This window comes from Rattus rattus, chromosome 1 (genome assembly GCF_011064425.1).
Source record: "Rattus rattus isolate New Zealand chromosome 1, Rrattus_CSIRO_v1, whole genome shotgun sequence".
NCBI lineage: Eukaryota > Metazoa > Chordata > Mammalia > Rodentia > Muridae > Rattus > Rattus rattus.
The window spans coordinates 164,549,002-164,571,702 of NC_046154.1; the positions used below are offsets into that span (position 1 = coordinate 164,549,002).

Here is a 22,701-nt window from a genome sequence, read left to right on the forward strand (position 1 = left end):
TTTGTACTGTAAGGGCGGAGTGGAATTGTTGCAACAGATCTTACGCAGCAGACACACCCTAAGGTGGCCTCCCCTGATCAATGCCCTGAAACATGGGAGAACCCGTGGCGTGCTTCTGAGCAGTACACTGTGCCAAAAGCGACTTGATTCTGTGCCCTCGGTGAAGTTGATGCTGCAATTTGGATATAGAATGTTCCCTCGGTGGCCCACGTGGGAATGATGTGACCAACAGCCTGTGTTGGGTGACAGAGCCTTAAGAGGCAGGTTTTAGTGGAAGGAAATTAGGGCATCGGGAAAGATGCCTTTGAAGGTGAAATTGAAACCTCTCTCTCTCTCTCTCTCTCTCTCTCTCTCTCTCTCTCTCTCTCTCTTCCCCTCTCCCTCCCTCCCTCCCTCCCAGTCATCATAATAGACTGAACTATCACAGGCCCAAAGTAACAGGTCCAGGTGACCGTGGATTGAAACTTCTGAAACCACAACCTGATCTTCTTCTCTGTGACCGATTGTCTCAGGTGTTTTGTCTCACGGAGAAAACTGACTGACACACTTGCCTTATTTAAGGCTCTGCTTCAGCAGATTGGAGGTAGGGAGCATGAGGGGAGAGAGAGAAAGGAGAGGAGGAGGAAGAGGAAGAAGGGGAGGAAGGAGTCATAAGACACTGCCTCAAAAAGATTGTTAAGATTTAAAATAGCTTTAAATCACAATAGAAGTCCTCTGCCCAGCGAAGGAAATAATCGACAATTTAAAAAAGCCTATCGGTCAGGAGAAAAGATTTGCAAACTATGTATCTGATCAGGGGTTAATATCTCAAATAAACAAGAAACTGGACAACTGAGTGAAAATAAAATCTGATTAATGAATGATCAAACGTGGCAAGGAGACAATCTTTTCTCCAAAGAAGACACAGAACCAGGCAACAGGGATAGGAAAAAATGCTCAAAATCATTCATCAGGAGACACCAATGAAAACCACTCGGAGACATCACCCAGGTCTGTCAGGGTCTCTTACCAAAATGATGAAACGTGAGAAGCGTTGGGGACTGTTTGGAAGAAAGGGAGCACTTGGTTACTGTTGGTGAGAATGTAAATGAATGCAGCCATGAAGAGAACAGGGTAATGTTTTCTTGAAAAATTAAAAAATAGTACTCTATGACCCAGAACTTCTACTTCCGGGGATATAGCCAAAGAAGAAAAAGTCAGCATATTCTATGATACCCATTCTTCCTTATATATAACCGGGCTTTTCACTGTAGCCAGGGCATGAACTGCACTTAGGAAACGAAGGAAGGAACAGTTCAAGTTCTAGGCTAGCCTTGGCTATCTAGTGAAAAAAAAATGGGAAATAACCTAGCTATCCATCAGCAGATAAACTGATCATTCGGCTGTGGTATAAATGATAAAGCATTACTCAGCCCTAAAAGGAAAGGGTTGTTGCTGAACCTGGAGACATTATGCTAAGTGAATGAGTTAGACCCAGAGAGACAAACACTCCATGATGCCTTTCACACCGGAATCTAGCGAAAGAGAATTCTGTAAGAGTGAAGAGGGCGGTGCTGCTTGCCCCGGGTGGATGCTGGGGGAGGGCCCCAGTCAAGCTATACAAAGTTACAGTTACATGGGGTGAGTCTGTGTCCAGCTCTGAGGCAAAGGAGAGCTCAATAACAGATGGATGCGCAGCATGCACTGGAGTTTCCTGAGAGAGTGGACTCCAGGGGTTCTCTCCCAAGCACTGTGGGGATGGAAGGACAGAGACAGGAGAAACTCAAGGACGCTTTGAGCAAGGGAATTAACTAAAGCTACTGCTGGCTTGAGTGTGTCCCAACTGAAGATCCCCAAGCCCAGACTCCAGGAACGCATTTGCAAGCTGGGTTGGCTATGAAGTAGCCCTGTGTCTAAGAAAGAACCTTGAAAACCGAAAGGGAAAAAGGGCTCGGCAGAGTTTGTTACTCTTAGAACAAAGAAGACATTCTTGAACAGAGGGGCCTCCACCTCTCCCGGAACCCACATCCTAAGCCAGCACAGTCTCTCTCACACACAGCTAGGAGAAGAAAAGGATACTCTTTTGTCTTCCAACACAGCCAGTTATGGAGGAACCGCAGTTCCAAAGAGAAGAGACCCAGCACCTTAAAGCAAGCTGAGAACAGAAGGCTGGGAACCAAACAGAAACACACAAGACTTTCACCTTGGATTTCCTGTGATGCACTGTTTAGATGGCGAGGGAAAACCATCCCTTGCTGTGATGAAACGACCATCTATTGCTAACCAAAGCTAACCTGGGGAGGAAAGGGCTTATTTGGCTTACAGAACAGAGGCCATCAGCAAGTGAAATCAAGGCAGGAATCTGCAGTCAGGAAACGAAGCACAGACCACTGAGCGACACTGCTTAATAACTTGTTCCCCATGGCTTCCCCAGTTTGCTTCCCCCCTCCACAGGCAAACTATTTATTAACAGCAAAGGCCCAGAGACTCATTTCTTCTCGGATACACCCACACTACAATCCCTGCAGCCAGTGGTTTTGGTGTGCTGGCCTCGGACACAAAGGCCCTAAAAGTGACACAGAGCCCTATGGGCTCTAATGTTCTCCAGCCACTCCAGGTCCTCATGCGACTTGCTATCTAGACCGTTGGCCAGAACCTGGCTGTACTTCCTGTCCTTCTCATCCATCTGTCTGTTCAAGAACCAGTCTGGGATCTTGTGCTGTCGTAGATTCTGTGTGACGATCACACGCTCCACCTCCTCCGTGCGTTCTCCAGCCCTCTTGGTGAGGTCAATGTCTGCCTTTCTCAACGCGCGGCGTGAGCGTCTCTCTGCCCCACACCCTTAACGGCAGTGACAGCAAAGGCTGTTTTCCACCGCCCATCGATGTTAGTGTTGAGAGCTCACAAAATATCCTGGAACTTCTCAGAGATCACTAGAGACGCGGCAGCGGCACAAGCGACCGCGCGTGGGCCTCCTGTGGAAGCCCAGCTTGCATTTTTATCTGTCCAAATAGCACCTCAGGGGTGGTGCCATTCAAAGTGAGCCCACTGCCCTATCAGTCATCAGTCAAGAAAATATCCCGCGGGCTTGCCTGGGGGCCAATCTGATGGGACATTTTCGAAATTAAGATTGGCTCTTCCCGGAGTTGGAGATTTAGCTCAGTGGTAGAGCGCTTGCCTAGCAAGTGCAAGGCCCTGAGTTCGGTCCCCAGCTCCGAAAAAAAGAAAAAAGAAAAGAAAAGAAAAAAAAATTGGCTCTTCCCAGATGGCCTGAGCTTGTGTCAAGCTGACTAAATGAGTAAAGAAATAAATTGAAATAACCAACACAGTAATTCAGGAATGTTTGAGTCGTCTCCAGTTAAAATTCTAAAAGGAGTAAAAATCGGACAGGGACTGGAGCCCACAGGTTCGCACACCCGGTGATTGTGAGCTTGGTGACAGAGCTGCAATCCTCAGCTGGTCCACTCCGCCGCATTTTCCTGGGGATATCAGAGAATCCTGGAGTTTCCACTGAAAACAAAATGAGTGGAGAGATTCTAAAAGGATTTTTTAAAAGCCAGGGATGAGGGAAGCAAAACTTAAAAACATAGTCTAAATTTATGTTTTACTGCCAGCAGTGACCGTGAAACTGGACCCGGGTAAGAACAGAGTGTGGTAGCAGTTAGGGCTTTCATAAACATACGTGAAAACTGTTAGGAATCACCTAATCACATATAAAAAGAATGACATATGGTGGGGGGGTCATCATAGCAACAAACTTCATTTTACATTTAGAATCAATCACTATAACTCAATATAATTCACCTCAACAATTCAATAGAGGAGAGAAAGTATAAAGACAGCAGGTGCTGATGGGGATGATTTTATTTTACTCCGTGTCTATGGACATGGAAGTCAAAGGACAGTGTTCAGGAGTGAGGCCTCTCCCTCCACCAGTGGGTTCCAAGGATCAAACTCGAATCGTCAGGCTTGGCAGCAATCAACCTGATCACTGAGCCAGCTCACCAGCCAAGAAAAAGCATGCATTAATATAAAAGGTGGTATTCGTACACACACACACATACACAGAGACAGAGGGGAGAGAGAGCACACACATAGAGAGAGAGAGAGAGAGAGAGAGAGAGAGAGACAGACAGACAGTCAGACAGTCAGACAGACAAAGATAGACAGACAGAGACAGAGAGACAGACAGAGACATAGACAAAGAGAGACAGAGAGACAGAGAATGAAAATTCGAAGCTAACACCAAAAACATCATTAAACTCCAGTTTGCACTATATCAGAAATCAACTCTGGGTGCCCTGTACCTTGAATACACAAGGTGAAGGCGTACAACCTTTCACAAGTAACCTAAGATCCTAAAAACATCCAGCAGGGGGAAATGACCAAGTGGAAGAGGCCCTGCTTGTCAAACACTCTGGCAGTAGGGAGGGGTGAGCTACAGAGCTGGGGGTGGGGTGGGGGACATTTGCCACACATACTCCCAGTAAAGGACTCAAATTCAGAATATATAGCCTGGGAAAACCCACAGTGTGGGGAACAGTAGATATTCCAGTGGGAAAACAGACAGACCGACAGGGAGACGACTCTGCTGGTACTAACTGCTTGCCATCAAGCCTGATGAAGTTCAATCCTAAGGATCCGGGCGGTGTAAGAAAATTCACTCATGCAAATTGTCTTCTCACCTCCACAAGTGCCCAGTGATTTACACACACACACACACACACACACACACACACACACACACACACACAGAGTCACCTCACATGATAGATAGATAGATAGATAGATAGATAGATAGATAGATGATAGATAGATAGATGATAGATAGATAGATAGATAGATAGAGATAGATAGATGATAGATAGATAGATAGATAGATGATAGAGAAATGGATGTATATATAGATGATAGATAAATAGATAGATAGATAGATAGATAGATAGATAGATAGATAGAGACAGACAGACAGACAACATGCAAATGACTCCAATAATGATTTCATTAAAAAGAGTGTCCAAATAGCAGATTGAAGACACAATGACACACCCAACACAGAGTTCCTGAATTTGTAACATTGTTCTCCAACAAATGAAATCCCAGCCCCTTAGAGAAAAAGCCGAGTCTAAGACTGAACAGAAGCGGGGTTGGGGATTTAGCTCAGTGGTAGAGCGCTTGCCTAGCAAGCGCAAAGGCCCTGGGTTTGGTCCCCAGCTCAAAAAAAAAAAAAAAAAAAGAGAGAGAAAAAAAAAGACTGGACAGAAGCAACACAGCACTAGCCTAGATGATTACTTGATTCCAGAAAGTGAGAAAGTGCTTTAAAAGGAGGGTGGGCCATACATATACAGCCACCCAATTAGACAAGATGGATGAAGCAAAGAAGTGCAGACGGACAGGAGCCGGATGTAGATCGCTCCTGAGAGACACAGCCAGAATACAGCAAATACAGAGGCTTAATGCCTGCAGCAAACCACTGAACTGAGAATAGGGACCCCATTGAAGGAATCAGAGAAAGAACTGGAAGAGCTTGAAGGGGCTCGAGACCCATATGTACAACAATGCCAAGCAACCAGAGCTTCAGGGACTAAGCCACTCACCTAAAGACTATACATGGACTGACCCTGGACTCTGACCTCATAGGTAGCAATGAATATCCTAATAAGAGCACCAGTGGAAGGGGAAGCCCTGGGTCCTGCTAAGACTGAACCGCCAGTGAACTAGACTGTGGGGGGGACGGCGGCAATGGGGGGAGGGTGGGGAGGGGAACACCTATAAGGAAGGGGAGAGGGGAGGGGGATGTTTGCCCGAAACCAGGAAAGGAATAACACTAAAATGTATATAAGAAATACCAAGTTAATTTAAAAAAAAAAAGAGAGAGAGAGAGAGGAGTGAGAACACTGGAAAAAAAAAAAAAAGGAGGGTGGGCCATGGCACCTTAAAGGGACAGAAGAAAGCCACCCTGGAGGAGTACCAGTGGTCAATGCTGACGAAAATAACTAATAAATAACCTGGGTTGTGTTATCAGCCAAAGTATAAAATACTGAGGTGAATGAATGAATGAATGAATGAATGAGATTAAACTCATCTTCCCTCAGAATAATTATAAATAATAAATATACATTCTCCAGCTCCAAGAAGTGGGATCAAAACATTTCCCTTCCCTTCCACTTAAGAATGAGCTAGACTTCATGATTTCCTTCTACTCCAGAATAGCACAAGAGAAGTCATGACTTTAGATGAAGCAATGGGGAAATGTGAGCTTAAGCAGTGAAGGAAATTCAATCAGGAAAGCCACGTGAGGGCTTCCTAATCCGGTGATGTCATCGTGGTTTCCTTGATTGCAGTGTAGTAAGATAAATACCTCACCTCTGAGATACTCTTTCCCCAACCTCTAACTCCCTTCTACTCATGAGAAAACCATGAGACAGATGCAGACTACGGGATAAGTTCACTGGATAAGTTCACCAATGTTTCTCAAGGCCATCAAACAGTGGAAGCCGAAACATTTCCCTAGGCCTGAGGAGACCAGAGAGAGGACCACAATGGCAGAACAGGTCAAGTCTAAATAAAGGCTGGAGTTTAGTTAATAAAGAAACGGCTATCTACTCCTTAGCTCCCAAAAGCTAATAGGATAATGTGGGTTGCAGCAAGTAGGAGAGACTAAGTGTAGGGTCTGTAATGCTATTCCCTGTAAATCAAATTACTCCTTCACAAGAGTTTTATTTGAAAACCTAAATTCCACCTCACCTGTATGATAAAGGCTAAAACTAGAAACAATACAGATTAGCATCTGCAGTGTATCATGTGCTGAGCCCCTGGAACCTTGTCCTCTACAAATGGAAGCATGAGTTGGCACAGCACTTCAGAAAATTCTTCATCTATGTCTAGTAAACATGAATGCATGCATATCACAGCACGGATTATAGATGTTCTTGGATATCTTGATCGACTCTGGCCCCACCTAAGAGACACATACCTCTGATTGAGTCTATGAGGCGAATTTCCAGGAGAACCCTCTACCAGAGCATGCAGTGTCTTCTGGCCACATAGATAGATATTGGTCTGAAGAAGTTTCACTGTCGTCAGGACCCAACTTCTCTGGTTCTCCAGTGCAGACTGAAGGCTGGATGACTCCAGGAACCCTCCAGCCCTTTCCTTACAGGACACTGAGTCATCCAACCCTAGTGACTGAGCGTCATTGGGGTCTCAGTCTCTCCTGCAGGAAGATGGCCATTGTGAACTCGATACCCAGCTGCATCTTGTAAGACAGTCAGTCTAGCACATGCCCTTCTGTAAGACACACTCGTGCTTCGAGTTCCGATCCTCTAGACACCGCTCCCTTCTTTTCTCTTTCTGCCATTTGTTGAGTATGTGTTGTACGGCACTACACAGCTCATCGAGTTCTGAACCACAGTGAGATTGAGAAAATGATTGCAACTCAAAGCAGTGCAGATGGATTCTACAAACGTGATAACAAGCAAAGAGGTAAGTTTTAAAAAAATTAGTCAAATCCAAAGTATCCGTGTGTGTGTGTGTGTGTGTGTGTGTGTGTGTATGTGTGTGTGTGAATGTGTTTGTGTGTGTGTGTATGTGTATGTGTGTGTATATATATATTTGTGTGTGTATGTGTTTGTGTGTGTATGTGTGTGTATGAATGTGTTTGTGTGTGTGTGTATATATATTTGTGTGTGTGTGTGTGTGTGTAATATTTAACTGTATTCAACTCATGGCAAAAGCAATCAATGCCACAGAAGCCAAAGCAGGAGCTGCATGTGAAGGGAAAGTGTAATGGTTAGAGTGAGCCTTGGAAAAGGTTTGGGGAGCTGGCAAAGTCCTCCTCCCCGATGGGGGTTCCTGGTGACACTAGGTGTTCATGTCACAAAAAACACAAGCCATTCTACCCTCGACCACAGTCCTTGATGTATGTTCTACTTCAGCCAAAAAAAAAAAAATCTGGAAGCTGAGAAAACACACACACACACACACACACACACACACACACACACACACACACACACACACCAGACCTGTCTAATTTTTGACCTAAAGCATATAACTGCACGTACATCTCTCCATTGTTTGATGTGGAGCCAAGGCCTTCCTCTGAGAGAGGGTCAGCTGACTGCAGCTCCTTGTCATCGTTTTATGTAAACCACACCTAGAATACCTCATCCACAGTTTCCAGCAGGACGTTCTTGGAAGTCGAGCGAGACCTTCAAAGGCCCCATAAAGCTACCCAAGTGCAGAATGCTGCTAGGATTTTATGATTTTCCGCAGTGTTTCATTGTCACATCCACACCTAATTCCAAAGCAAGTTCTGTCTCAGTTCTCTTTGATCTCTTCAACCTGGTGTTCCCAGAAACTGTTCCCCACCCCTCACCCCACCCCATCTCTCTCTCTCTCTCTCTCTCTCTCTCTCTCTCTCTCTCTCTCTCTCTCTCTGGAACTAGTCCCCTCTGAAAGACACCATGTTCTATTTCAAAAATATCTCACCAGATAACCAACAGCTGAAATTGACATAAACAAGTCTGCATCCATATGCAAATGGACCTCACTAGACCCACACACTTCATTGACTGGAGCAAGGACCTGGGTAAGAGTCTTGGAAGCTGCACAGAAGCACCTCCCTTGATACGATTGTGCGTTCATCCACCCGCTTTGCAGAGGAAATGACCGTTAATTCATCTTCACATTTGCCAAGTGGAGAAGACCCCTCTTGAGATTATCTACACCCCTGAACTCCTAGCCATTAACCCTTGATCTTCCTGGGGTCATCTTTCAGCTCATCTGCTATGGTGACTCCTTTAATGACTTTTTTTCACAGAGGAATCTCTGTTCCACTATAGTACAGATACCAGCCAGAGTAGATGCTCAATAAACGCATGGTCAGTAAACAAGTGACTAGTGGATGCACGGAGGGTTTTGGTCCCCCGAGCAAAACTCAAGCTTCCACATTTTGTCCTATAAGACCCACCCTGCTCAGAGCTTCCTTGTCTTTCAGTGACTTCATCTTCCACACCCTCACCGCATCCCAAGCCACTTGCAATTGCTGACCATGTCATTGGACATCCTGGCGCCATTGCCTGAGTACTCTTTTTCCATGGCCTTCCATATAGATGCCCATGTAAGACCCAAGTATTTCCTTGAGATCAAAGCTGCGCTTGTCCTATCACGACAGAGGTCACAGCGGGTCTTATCTTCTGCCTGACAAATCCTGTTACCGCCCTTCCTCGTTATCCACTTGGCTCTCCTGCAGACGGCACAAGAGCAAGACACGGGTCCGGGATCCAGTCATTTTATTTAGCGTCCTAGTCTTAACGTCTAGCTCAGCCTTGGCACATAGTTGGTATTCGACACAGATATGAAGGTAGGACTGAGCTGGCCCGAGTTCAGACTTCGCCTGTGCTGTTCAATATTGCTGGAGCTCTATCAGATTACCCTTCCGAGACTTAATACCCACCACATGGTGTCCCGTGCTCATTGAACAAAGTCCCCAAGAGAAAGGAGTCTGGTACACAAAGTGCTCCCTAAAGGGAAGCTAGGAACACGCAGAAGTGCCCACACTAAGATGGGCATGAGGTCACCTGTGTCCTTCCAGGTACCGCACAACTGTGCTGTGATGAGAACCCACCCCCGGGAAGGAGAAACTCCAAACACAGGAGTAGAATGAAAGTCTGAACAGCCACTGTCCCTCTGCCCCCTCTCCTTCCCTCATCCCAATTCCTCTGCTCTTCCTACCCTTCCCATATCCAGGCTCCATCTCTGTGGGTAATTTGAAATTAAAATCCCAAAGTTATTTTTTTTATAAGTAAGAACAATCACTCCCCCGGTCTGCTGGCACGGCATCCTGACAGGGGGCTGGCAATAGCCAGTTCATAGTAAGCCCCGCCAGGGGACCGAGCACATGCTTCTAAGAATAACTCAGTGTCCAAGAATTCTGCCTGCTCTATCGCAAGTCGGGGCCAGCCAGCAGCTGGTTTGCATTAGCAGCGCGGAGGGTGATGGTACCCCACTTTACTACAGCGAGGCGTGTGCCCCTCCTTCCCTCCCTCCCTCCCTCCCTCTGCTCCCATTGGAGACTGCCATTGAGTGCACAGTCCTCGTTTACAGTCTTGGAAGTGCCAGGAAGGAGTCTGGTTAGAGCAGACTGGTAAACTGCAGAGCAGACTGGGTTTGGGCCCTTTCATCTGACCTCTGAGCCATCCATCACAGTCCCCGCTGAATATCATCTGGAGTGTCCCAGCCGTATAAATAAGTACCCCAAGGCCATGGGAATAGTCTATGCAGATGAACTCCCCTGCCATTGTCTTGACTTCTGTTTTTCACTCATTCATTCTCTCACTCAGTCGCGTCTGCCCAGAATTACTGACTATAACCCGAGAGCTAGGAGGTCTCAGGAAGGCATCTTGATCTATGGTGAGTCTTGGGAAGGACAGATGGGACCACTCCCCTGAGACATCAGGGTACACTTGACAGCATTGGTTGAATCATAAACAGAAGGGGGAACTCCTGGATTTTAAGGAGACTGCAAAGTGTCTTGCAAGGCACAAAAGACTCTCACAGAGAAAAGGCTGGCCCAGCCCAAAGCTGTCAGTACACCTCCCTTGAGAAACACTCCCGGAACAGACGGAGTGTGCAATCTTCCCATCCTCCTCTGACTCCTCTTCCGTGGCCCATTGTTTATGAAAGCAGACCTTCTCCCTCTTCACCTCTACATATCTCATCCCCAAATATTTAAAATAGAGAGGATGGGTGGTGGTAGTGAAGGACCGGGGGAAATGCTCCATCTCAGCCGTGTTAGCTATGGAAACGTGAGCGGTTGACGTTCCTCGGATCCCTAGTTTCCATCCCTGTAGGGATGCTCCTAAGAGCTGGCTGTTACATATGTGACTGCCATATGCCCCAGTTTCTGGTATTGTCAAACATGGCTGAGCAGTGCAATGAAGAGACCTCACCTAGAGCACCGCATGAACAGTCGGTGCTGAATACCCTGTAGATATTATGCGTACAATACCCTGCATTCTGCTTGCCATTTGGCAATCTTGTACTATCCCTTCTGCCTCCTTCTTCCCATATCCCTGACTTGTCTCACTGCTGTGACAAACTACCTCACACAAGCAATTCGGGGAAGGAGGGGCTTAGCTTGGCTCACGGCTGAAGGTTACAGCGCGTGGAGGTTTGAATGAGAATGGTCCCCATGGCTCTGAGTTCTGAATGTTTGGTTCCCTGTTGCTGGACAGTTTAGGGAGGATTAGAAGATGTGGCTTTATTGGAGAAGGTATGTAACTGGGGCTGGGCTTTGAGGCTTCAGACGCCCACAGGCACAGTCTCTCTCTCTCTCTCTCTCTCTCTCTCTCTCTCTCTCTCTCTCTCTCTCTCTCTCTCCTCCACACACTGTGGATCCATGCCTACCCACCTTCCCACCCAACTCCCCACCATAACGGTCATGAATCCAGCCTCTGGAACTAAGCAGGACCCTAATTAAATGCTTTCTCGTATACGGTGCCTCGGTCATAGCATCTCTTCACTACAACAGAACCAAGTGACTCTTGTTTCTCAGGCTGAGCCACTGACCTGTCTTTCTTCTGATCCTGTGAGCCTATCAGAGCCCATGGCCCACAACCTTCCCCGTCCCTTCAATGGAGAAATCAATGTGGTTCTGGTCAAAGCTCTTCCCTCTCAAAAAGACTGAGTTGAAAAACAAAAAAAAAATAACAAAACGAAAACCCAAAAAGAAAACCAGGATACAGGCTGGGAAGAAGGCTTAGTTGATAAATCACGGGACCTGACTTTGGTCCTGGGCAGAGGTTGGTGACATACATTTATAATCCCAGTACTTGGGGTTGGGGGCAGGGCGGGAAGAAAGCAGGTAGATTCGACCTCGGTTACTTAGTAAGTTCCGGGCCAGTGGAAGAACCTTTCTCAAAGATGGGGGCACCTGAGGAACAACATCTGAGGTTGATCTATGGTCCCCATGTGTTCATGAGCATTCTCATGTGTGTGCGCACATACATACATACATACATACATACATACATACATACATACACACACACACACACACACACACACACACACACACACACGTAGCACACACCTAGCACATATGAGGCTAAGACATTTTTCCTCTCCACAACTTAAGTTTAAGTTCTAATTGTGAAGGGAAAACTGGGCCATTTGGAGGATCCCCTGAACATGGTTGATTAGACAGTGCAGCATACCACAATATAAATATAAGATATGTTGGCTGAGGGGGAACGAAGAGAACATTCTAGCTGAACCAAGAATATAGAGGCTAAATAGAAAGGCAGTGGCGTGAGGGTTGAGGTGGGACTCTGAACAGAGGATTCCAAAAGCAGTGGGGTTAGGAATCTGCTACAACAGGTTTGAAGCCAGGCAATCTTTTCCTTAGGAATTTTGTAAAGGTTTTATTGTTCTCGTTGATCCATTTTATTTTATTAGTTGTTCTTATGTTATTGTTATTGTTCTTTCTTTTCTTTTTAGGAAACCACTAAACCCTATTAACGAACATTTTAGTTATGTGTCATTAAAATATTGTGACAAATTAACTGGGTCTTGAGGTGCCTGTATATTGAGTTAAATGTTATTTCTGGTTGTGTTGGTGAAGGTTTCTATAAGAGATAACCTTTTGAATTGGTGGACTAGGTAAAGATTGCTTTCACCAGAGTGGACAGCCATAACCCAACATCCAGTACCCTGCCACACCATGTTTGTGTATGTGCCTGGGTGTATGCATATGTCTCTGACTCTCTCTCTCTCTCTCTCTCTCTCTCTCTCTCTCTCTCTCTCTCTCTCTCTCTGAGTGTGTGTGCGTGTGCGTGTGTGTTTGCTTCTGTGTGCCTACATATGTATGTATAGATATTTGTGGTATCACTCTGATCTCCTGAGTGTGTGTGTGTGTGTGTGTGTGTGTGTGTGTTTGTGTTCACTAGCTCAGAAATCAATCATCTGTACTCAAAGGTTAGGGCCTTGGGCCTTTAAACTGAAGGTTTTCATTGGCATTCCCTTTCCTCTAAACCACGCCCCCAGTTCTCAGGACTGCCAGCTCAGAGGGAATGACATCACTGGCCTTCCTGGTTCTCCAGCTTGAAGAATATGGATGCAGAATTCAGAGTGGTTTCTCCCTGCAAACCACTGCTTCACAAGATTCTTCTCACTGTGGACTTACTCTACTATGTAGCCGCATTGCCTTTTATGGTATGTTTTTGTTTGTAAGAGGATCAGAATTCAGATCAGGGCTTGGGAGGAAGTGGCCAAAGTGTCCCAGCCTTACTTGGCAGGCAGATTTGCAGGCTCCAGGGTCACTGAAATAGGAAGCTCCCACCTGGATTATTCTGAGAAATCTGGGGTCCTCTGAGAAGGGATGGCGGCCTTCATCCCCTCAGTTTACATTCTTTAGGATCATCTATTCCGATGGTTCTCTCCTCCTCATAGCCTGACTTCACACCACCAAATTCAGTAATGCTAAATTCCCAAAATATGTGTGTGTGGTGCAGAATTTTGTTTGTGTTTATTTTAATATTTGAAGGTCCATCATTAAAAAAAAAACTTGTATGTAAGGAATCAAACTCGGGGTCTTGGCACAAGCTAAGCAATTGTTCCTGAACTTCAAATAAATGGCATCCTCTAGTCCTTTAATTATGCCAGATAAAAGTCTTCCTGCAATCTACAACTTAGAGTTCTCCCTACCTGATATCCAGTCCCTCTGGTTTTAGAAATGTCTCTCTAGTTTTCCCCGGGAGCAAGCCAAGTTGAGGAACTTTGCGTTCATCCTATTGAAAACAAGAACGCATTAAACCAGACAGTACTGATTCATCAACAATACCTCTCAGGCGCAGGGTGTACAAGGCCTGCTACTAAAGAAACAATAAAGAACACACTGCTCTTCATATCAAGAGAATTGCCATCCAAAATGGCCGCTCAAAACAAAGTTAATGGTATCTCAGCCAATTATAAACAATGGAAACACAATGAGAGCCACAAACTTTCAAGTTTTTTCATATATATGCCACAAAAATTTAAAAAAGAGTAGGTGAGCTTAATTTTAATGCTATTTTAATTTAACTAAATACATTCAAATTATTATTGAACGTGTAATCACTAGAACGAAATTCCCAATGAGATATTCTGCATTTTTCTCAACAGGTCTTCAAAACCCAAGGGTAATTTACTTCTCCATTTATATTTCAGTTGCTCCATGTGGTCCAGCCACATGCGGTGAGGAGTAACCATGGTATTGGACAGCAAAGACGTCAAAGGTGTTAGTGGCAAATTCGGTTCTTAATGCTCATACAGTCCTATGGGCAGGGGAGGAAAAGTGAACATCTGTCTTCTTAGATGCCTGCTCTCTGTCCCTCTGTCCTTACGTGGTACCCTGAATCTCCTCCCCAGAGCGACCCATCCTAATTTATATGCATCTTCAGTGGTGTTGAGGCCATTGCAGATTCAAACCATTCTATAATTCTGGATACAACCAGTTGTCCAGAGTGAGTCATAGGATCCAGTGAGAGCCACTCTTTTGTTTGGATAGAGGAACAACTGAGTCTTTAGGACTTGTATGTAGGGGAAGGCCTGAAATGCCAGTTGTCTGGATGAAGAAATTGGGAATGAAGTCATGTTGAAAGGTAGAGAAAGATGGAGAGAAATTCAGTTCTCATGGCATCAGCAAAGTTCCAAGGGTAGTCCTGGGCTTTCCAGTTGCTTGGATTAATAAATCTGATTAAGTCAAGTCAAGCTGAGTTTGGGGGCTTGCAAACAAGAGTCCAGTAAATGAGAGGGAACTTCTGCTCCATTCCCCCAAGTGGTTATATACAGTTAGTATAAGGTAGGTTTACTTTTTTCTCCAAAAGTTTTTCCCACTCATGCAATAATCATTTGAGAAAAGAAGCACCTACTGACCCCAGTGGGTCCCGACATCCTCTGCTCTACATGTCTGAGGAGGCAGCATCATGACTCTGGAAGAGCACTGTGGTGTGGTCCTTACCCCATGTGTCCCTGCCTTCTTGGATTAGACACAACCAGGAATCTGCTTTCTGTCCCAGCTTCTCCCTGAGCCTGGATGCCTGATGCATGCCAGTAATACACTCACAACTGCCTGAATTTCCCCACCATGATAAGGCATGGGTGCTAAACAATTTTTATACAAAAGAGAGCTAATGCACATCCTATCAGAAACAGTTTCCATCTTTCCCTGAGTCATGTCCCTACAGAAAATTATAATATTTACTTAAATTTAATCTCTAAACTTGACAAACATTAAGAAAGGACCTGATATGAAGGGCATAATAATAGATCTCCAATATACAAACACGAATATGAAACTCAGCGAGACAATATCTAGTTTGTGGAAAAGAGTACCGAAGTGAAATTTAGGGATTTAAAAGCATTCAGTGAATAGGTCTGGGGATGAATGAGACAAGAAAGGCAAGGGAGTAAGGTCCTAATACCTGTTCCAACGGCACATCCTCAATGGCCAGAAGACTTACTCCAAGACCCCACCTCTTAAGATTTAAGCGTCTCTCAAGAGAACAGAATAGATGGAATTGGAAGCAAAGCCTTCAATGCACAAACATTTAGGGAAAATCTAGGATCCAAGCTATAGAACGATATAATATGGATAAACCTTGAAATCACCATGCTAATAAGTGAGATAATTCAGCCACAAGATATGGTATATTGTCATTTATAGGACACATCTACAATAAGAAAATTGATGGAGACATAAAACACAGTAGTGGTGAGTAGTAGTGAGAAGGGATGGAGAGTGGATGCTAATGGGAATAGAGGGTTTATTTGGATTAGCAAAACTTACCTGGAATCAGTGGTAATGAATACTTGACTCCAAACATACACTGAAAAACCAATGGAATGGACATTCAAAGGTGTGCAGTTCATAGTGTGTCAATTATAGTTCAACCATTGTTATTTTTTAAAAAATACTCCAAGGAACTGAGGACCATCTCTAAACTCACTTTATCCCAGGGTAGCCAGGGTCAGATCTTGTGAATCTTGGGTGAGGAAGCCCATGCTTTGTCTTATCTGATTTTGGCCTTCACCAAAGAACTGACTTGTTACACTGGGCTTTTAGTCAGGACATCTGGTAGACCATAACAGGCCACCCAACTCCACTGGTAGGCTCTGCAGTAGCCCTCAGCTAAAACGGCCCAATGAATTCCAGAACATATTTACCAAACCATTTCTTCTGAGGACATGGATACCCTTGGCTCTGCCCTTGTGTGAGGTGATTATTTCTTCTTTCATAAAGCAATTTTTGTTCTTTTATAGCTACAAGCTTTGTGTTCCCAGGAGAGATGCCGTGCCTTAAAATTTTGATGCATTTCAGCTGTGAGTCAAGGGACCCTAGTCCACGTTCAGTACACTAACCAGTAACCAAAATAAACATCCCAGGAGCCAGCATCCTGAGGTTGTCGCACACTTGGGAGGTCACGAGCTATCCATGTCAGCGTGTGTTTTCCCTTCCAAGACAAGGCTAGCGATGTATATGTAAAGTAGGAATGTTACATGATCCACCCCCACCAGTGGTAAATATAGGATTAAAAGGTGGTTTTGGAAAGAGAGAAGAACTGGAGACTGGGGAGATAGTTCAGTCAGTGAAGTACTTGCCACATAAGCAAAAGGGTCTGAGATCAGTCCCTATAAAATAGAAACAATAAACAAAAGACACATTTGCATATGCATATTATGTCAGCATTGAGAGAAGCCAAGATAGGATGACTAGAGCTCACTGGCCAGTCTGTCTAGCTGAAACAGTGAGCTTCGGGTTAGTAAGAGACTTCGTCTCAAAAAATTAAGTGGGGAGCAATGGAGGGAGACAGCCACATCAACCTTTGACCTTCACATACATGAACACCACACACACACACAAACATATACTTGCGCACACACAAGCACATGCATATGCCACACAAACAATAAATACCTCAATTCATAACCAAAATTAAATGTTCGAAAAGTGAAAGAAAAGCCAAACTAAGTTCAGTATTTCACCTTGCATTCCTCCCATCCCAAGCTGCCTGTCTGCAGCTCAGCCTACATCAGATCTTTGAGGCGCAACTCTCCCCGCCCAACCCCAGGCTGGAACCCCATCCAGAAAGGAGAGATCAATGCCATACAGATGTGTTGATCCCCTCTTGCCTGGATGAAAGACTTCTTTCAAGTATTGTGTGTGTGTGCCTTCCAGGCTGCACCTCTGCTTGCTCAGGAATGCCACTTGGCAGATGGGCCAGGGCTGCTCCTTAGCTGTCCTTCTCCTGTCAAACTCAAGCTTTTGTTCTCCCTGCTAAGGCTGACAGGTGCATTCTCGGGTAGATACATGCTGAAAACACATGGCCGGTGGAGGCCACTGGGCTTCTGGACCAAAGCACACCAATGACATTGGTATGACAATTCCTGTGTTTCCCCGAGGACCTCAAGAATCCAGAGATGCAGCTAGGATAGGGAGAAGCTGGTGCAGGTTATACCCTTTCACAGAAGAAAAGGAGGAGGTGGAATCCCACTGGCTCTCATGTCCCTACACCTCCTTTGTTTGATGGGGCCTGGGTTATGAGATTAAGCTGTACCAGGGCTTGCCAGACTTTTAAATCTGAGTCTCACATCCCCTGCTAGTAACATCTCTCTCTCTCTCTCTCTCTCTCTCTCTCTCTCTCTCTCCCTCCCCCTCCTCCCTCTCTCTATTCCTTCCCCTCCCTCCCTTTATCTTTCTCTCTATTAAACACTTCTCTCTTGTGCCCTTATCAAACCTCAGAGACAAACAGGTCCAAATCCTCCCCTGATTAATGCTGGCCTCAGATCCTCTCTTGCTAGGGCTCTCTCTGGGGTCCCAGATATTATTTTAATTGCACCCAGGCTGCCTGCTAGAGTCTGGACCACTCACTGAACAGCAGGGAAATCTGGGCTCTTGCTTTTCTGTCCTCTTAAAAGAAATTCAACCGCAAATCCATGCCAGGCAGAGATAAGTAAAGCATGGTACTCCCCCCAGGAAGACAGACCACGGTGTACTCAGCCCTGCAGCTAAGAGACTTGTGGGTACACTAGAAGGAAGGCCTTGTCATCTGCATCCCATGGATCAGGAACAAGACTCAGAGACACAAAGCAATTTGAAGAAAACAAATGATGGGCCCAAAATCAGAGCCCTGCCACAGAGGCTCCAGAACTCCCAACTCCATGCTCATTCAACCTTAGCCTCCAAAGAATGTAGGGTCCTAGTCTCAAAGTCAATTGCCCCTTCTAAGGCATGAGGACCATAAAGAAAAAATAAGAGTGTCTCCCAGCTCTGATCATAGACATCATCCTAGAATCACTACCACTTGTCCCTAGATGGTGCCTTGGAGGATCTCTGGAATTCTGGTCCAACACTGTCACCTGACAGTTCAAGAGTCCAAGTCCCAAGGAGATGACATGCTCCTACTGCTGTCTATAACAGAGCCGCCATTAAAGCCAAGGCTCTGCCCCCTGAACTATACAACAACTTGCTGGGACTGTTTGAAAGGCAACTGCATAAACCCTAGAGTCTCTTTCTTAGCTTTAACCCTCACCCATGCTACAAGTGCGCCCCGTGACATCACCAGTTTCTTTAGGTTCCTCTTGCTTTCCTTTGCACACACGTGGATGTAACCAGAGTACCTGTTAGAGGAGGACGTGTAGAGGAGGTGACACATGAAGCAACCAGGATGACGCCTGGTGCTCAGTAACTAGTGATCAACCTGGTGTTATCAACCCAGCACGGCAGCTCACCTTTCCACCAATACATCCTCAACAAGCAAAACCAGGGAACAGGACAGGAGTCACACAATTAACTCGGCTGAGGAAAGAGTCGCTCCCTATCTCAGGATGACAGAGATTAATAGAACCAGGAGATTGTATCGTATCTTGGAGAAAGAATTCTAAACAAGGAGACACAGTGCTGAGCCCTGGTATCTCTCACTGCCCTGCCCCCACTCATATTTGCCAACACAGCACCCTTCAGCATGTGCACGAATAAACCAGGAGGCTAAGACTGAGATTTTGTTCTTCTTCTAAGTGAGAAATCGCCCATTCTGTGGCTGTCGGGATGGCAGCCATTAGTGGAGTTTGCTAGTAGGTTAATAAAGTATCCGAATCCCCAGATGTGGGGAGATGTTTAGGTGCCTTCAGTTCCCAGCTAGACTTCCTTTTTTCCCTCTCACCGGGCCTGGCCCTTGAAGTCTTATATTTCCTTGAATTCTCAAGTAGCTAGTCCATAGAAAGGGAATTCTGAGGGAAAAGAGTCAATAAATGGCAGTGTAATTCCAAGGCAACAAAAATAGATGGTCATATGTCTCTCATAGGACCTGAAGACAAAGCTTTAAGCACTGGTCACCACTTACACGTCTCACACACCGCTTGTAAAATGTATGTGTTTGGGCCATGAGAAAGGAGCTATAATCAATTCTACTTGAGTTTTGTCTGTAAATGCAAAAGACCAGAATGAGGTGGTAAGGGAAGGCCAAGCATTAAATGGCTTTTTCAAAATGGCTGCTAGTGGCTGGGGATGTAGCTCAGTTAGCAGAATGCTGGCCTAGCATGCACAGAGCCTTCGGTTCAATTCCCAGTGCTGCATAAACCAACTATGGTGGCATCAACAATTACCACCATCACCATCACCGTCTTTGCCATCATCATCACCACCATCATTACCACCACCATCATCACCACAACCATCACACCATTACCACCACCATTACCACCACCACCATCACTACCACCATCACCATCACTACCACCACCACTACCACCACCATCACCAGCATCACCATCACCACCACCACTACCATCACCACCACCATCATCATCACTACTACCATCATCACCACAACTACCACACCATTACCAACACCATTACCAACACCACCATCACCACCACAATCACCACCATCACCACCACCATTACCACCACCACCGCCATCACCACCACCACCACAACCACACCACCACCACCACTATCATCAACACAACCACCACACCATTGCCAATACCATTATCACTACCACCACCATCACCACCACCATCACCATCACTACAACCACCACCATCACCACCACCACCATCACCACCACCACCATCACCATCACCACCACTACAATCACCACCACCACCACCACTACCACCAGCATCATTATCACTGCCATGATTAGAACCCACACCAACCATCACCTCTACCATTGTTCTACTGCCATCATCACCACTACTGACAATGAAGATCATTAGCATCACTACCATCACTGTGGTTCCCCGATCCCCAGTTAAATACATGATAGTGAAGGCCAGCTGTAGCTCTGAGGGCAAATAAAGTGGAAGGAGGAATGTGGGTAAAGCAGAAGAGTCAGGAACTGTGTACGGCATGACATCAGTATAGATTATATGAATGTCCTGCGAATGTTCTTTAAGAACATCTAAAGCCAGGGAGAGAGGAAATGGGAGCTGAAGAGAAGAGAGTGTCACCAGAAGACATTCCATCCGGGCAGGTGATAGAAAGGGATCTGTGGCCAGGGGAAGCTAGAGAATGGGTTAAATAATTGTAGAGCTGGTGTTAAGGCACAGGACTTGCAGTTGAAATAGAGAGCTCTTGTGTCCACTATCCGGGATTCTCTGAGTGGGTTGGCTGGCCAGAGTGAAGATTTTAGTAATAAACTTAGCCTGGTCTATAGAGCTGTACAACTTGAGTTATATTTGTGGCGGGAGTTTACCTGGATACAATGAGTTCTTTTGATCTTAAAGTATTTTCCAGAAAAGCAATTTTTTTCATCTTGCCAAGGTGAGACTTGTCTAGTCTGGAACTCAGTCTCACCACCAAAGAGTCCCCCTTTTCATATCCTAGTTTCTAAGGGAGCAAGGAAACGCCCCCTACCCTCAGCTCACCACACTTCAATGACCTTCAGCCCCCAGAAGCACTTGAATGTACTATTTACAAAGGTATGACCTCATCCCTGAGAGCTCTGCACTCAAGGCCCATTCACTTAGAGACCCTTCTTCCAGTTATGGGGATGAAGACTTCAACATACGAATCTGGTGTTGGACCTTCTCATGGAGATCCGCTGTTTAAGCAACTAGCCACCAGTTGAGTTCATTTCCTCAAGGGAAGAGACCCTGAGGTCTAAGCAAAGCTAATCTATGTACAAGCTATAGTGTCTCAAGCAAATAAATTGACTTCTCCGGGCCTTGGCTTCCTTGTCTATACACAGAGGAGATAAAGCTCGATACTTCACAGAACCAGTGTAAAGACTTGGTGAGCTCCTAGTAGGTAAGAGCTCAGACTTACGCTTACTTCTTTCCAAAGTATTTAATGTTCTGGTGGTGGTGGTAGTAGTAGTAGTAGTAGTAGTAGTAGTAGTAGTAGTAGTAGTAGTAGTATTCACTCAAAACATGTTTATTGCAGGATGAGATAACTCGCGCTCCAAACCTTGAAAGTTCAGGGCTAACCTGACCTACAGGATGAGGTGCTGCTTGGTAATTAACTGTAATTATTTTTCCCTGCCAACCTTCCAAGCCTTGATTCAGAGTTGGGTTATCCCGGTCCACACTTGTCAGCAAAGCCCCTGACACACAGTAGCTGCCAACAGCCAAGAGCTCCCTATACTACAAGCTGCTTAAACTGATTCGAGTGGTTAAAATCTTCTACCTACATCAAGCTCACAGAGCACCCTTCAGTTCTAAGCACACACATCAGGCAGTTCACAATCACTTGTGACTCCAGTTCCAGGGGATCCCAGATGAAGTCTGACAGTGTCATTTTCCTATGCAGAGGAAACGTCTTTCTAGAGAAATCCACAGATTTTTCCACAGCATCTCCTGGGCCTGCAAGTTCACCACCAGCACCTCACAGACTGGTCAACTGCCATTTTTTTTCAGAGCCAGAAAACAGAACTCAAGGAATTTGGTCACTTTCCGAGTCTCTCTGCTAGTACATGGAAAAGTCAGGATGCCAAGCTTGACACACCCCTCCCCCATCTCAGAGTGAATGCCCTCCCTGACAAGACACTTTTGCCAAGGGAGTCAGGGAGCGCATTGTGAGACAACGTCCTCCCTGGCCTTCTTAAAGAATTCGCAGGCTTCTATCAGTTTCTTTAAGGAAGGCTGGACAAGCACAGAGCAAATAGCAGAATGGTTGAGGTTCTAAAAGTCAAATTTCTGCCATTCCTGCTTTGGGGGTTTGTGAAATCCCTGGTGACCTGTAGCAGATCCCATGCATTCCAGGAGCGTGTAATGAAAACAGCCTGGTCTCCCCAAGTGACTGGAAAAGAACGGAGCGGCTGGCTCTCTCGAAAGTCGAGAGTTGTGTTATTTCTCAGCTCCTCGCAGAGTCAAGTCAGGCTGCCTCCCCCAGACGAAATGAGGGGCCACCATGGCGGGCGCCCTTCCTTTGGGCCAGATTCCCATCCTTACGAACCTCCATGAGAGAGGCTCTTGGGACATTCATTGTTTGGAATTTAAACACCCCGACTTCACCTAGACACAGAGAACTATTTTTTAGGTATGCCAAGAATTAACCAGCGAAGGCGGCCGTCTAATTGTACGTGAAACAGAAGCTAATAGTATCAGCAGGCCGGCCGACTTCCCTGATAGCGTGAGGCAAGAAAGGCTGTCAGAAAGCGATCGATGGGCAAGCTTTGAGCAGATCTACCTGAGGGAAATGCACTCGTGTGGCCGCTCTCCCCTTCATTCACA

At 45.7% G+C, this 22,701-nt stretch overlaps 1 pseudogene; it reads right to left on the reverse strand.

Moving 5' to 3' along the window:
* Window positions 1–2,467: 2,467 nt before the first annotated feature.
* The window catches only part of LOC116911251, an 80,462-nt pseudogene continuing 60,228 nt past the window's right edge, over window positions 2,468–22,701 (reverse strand).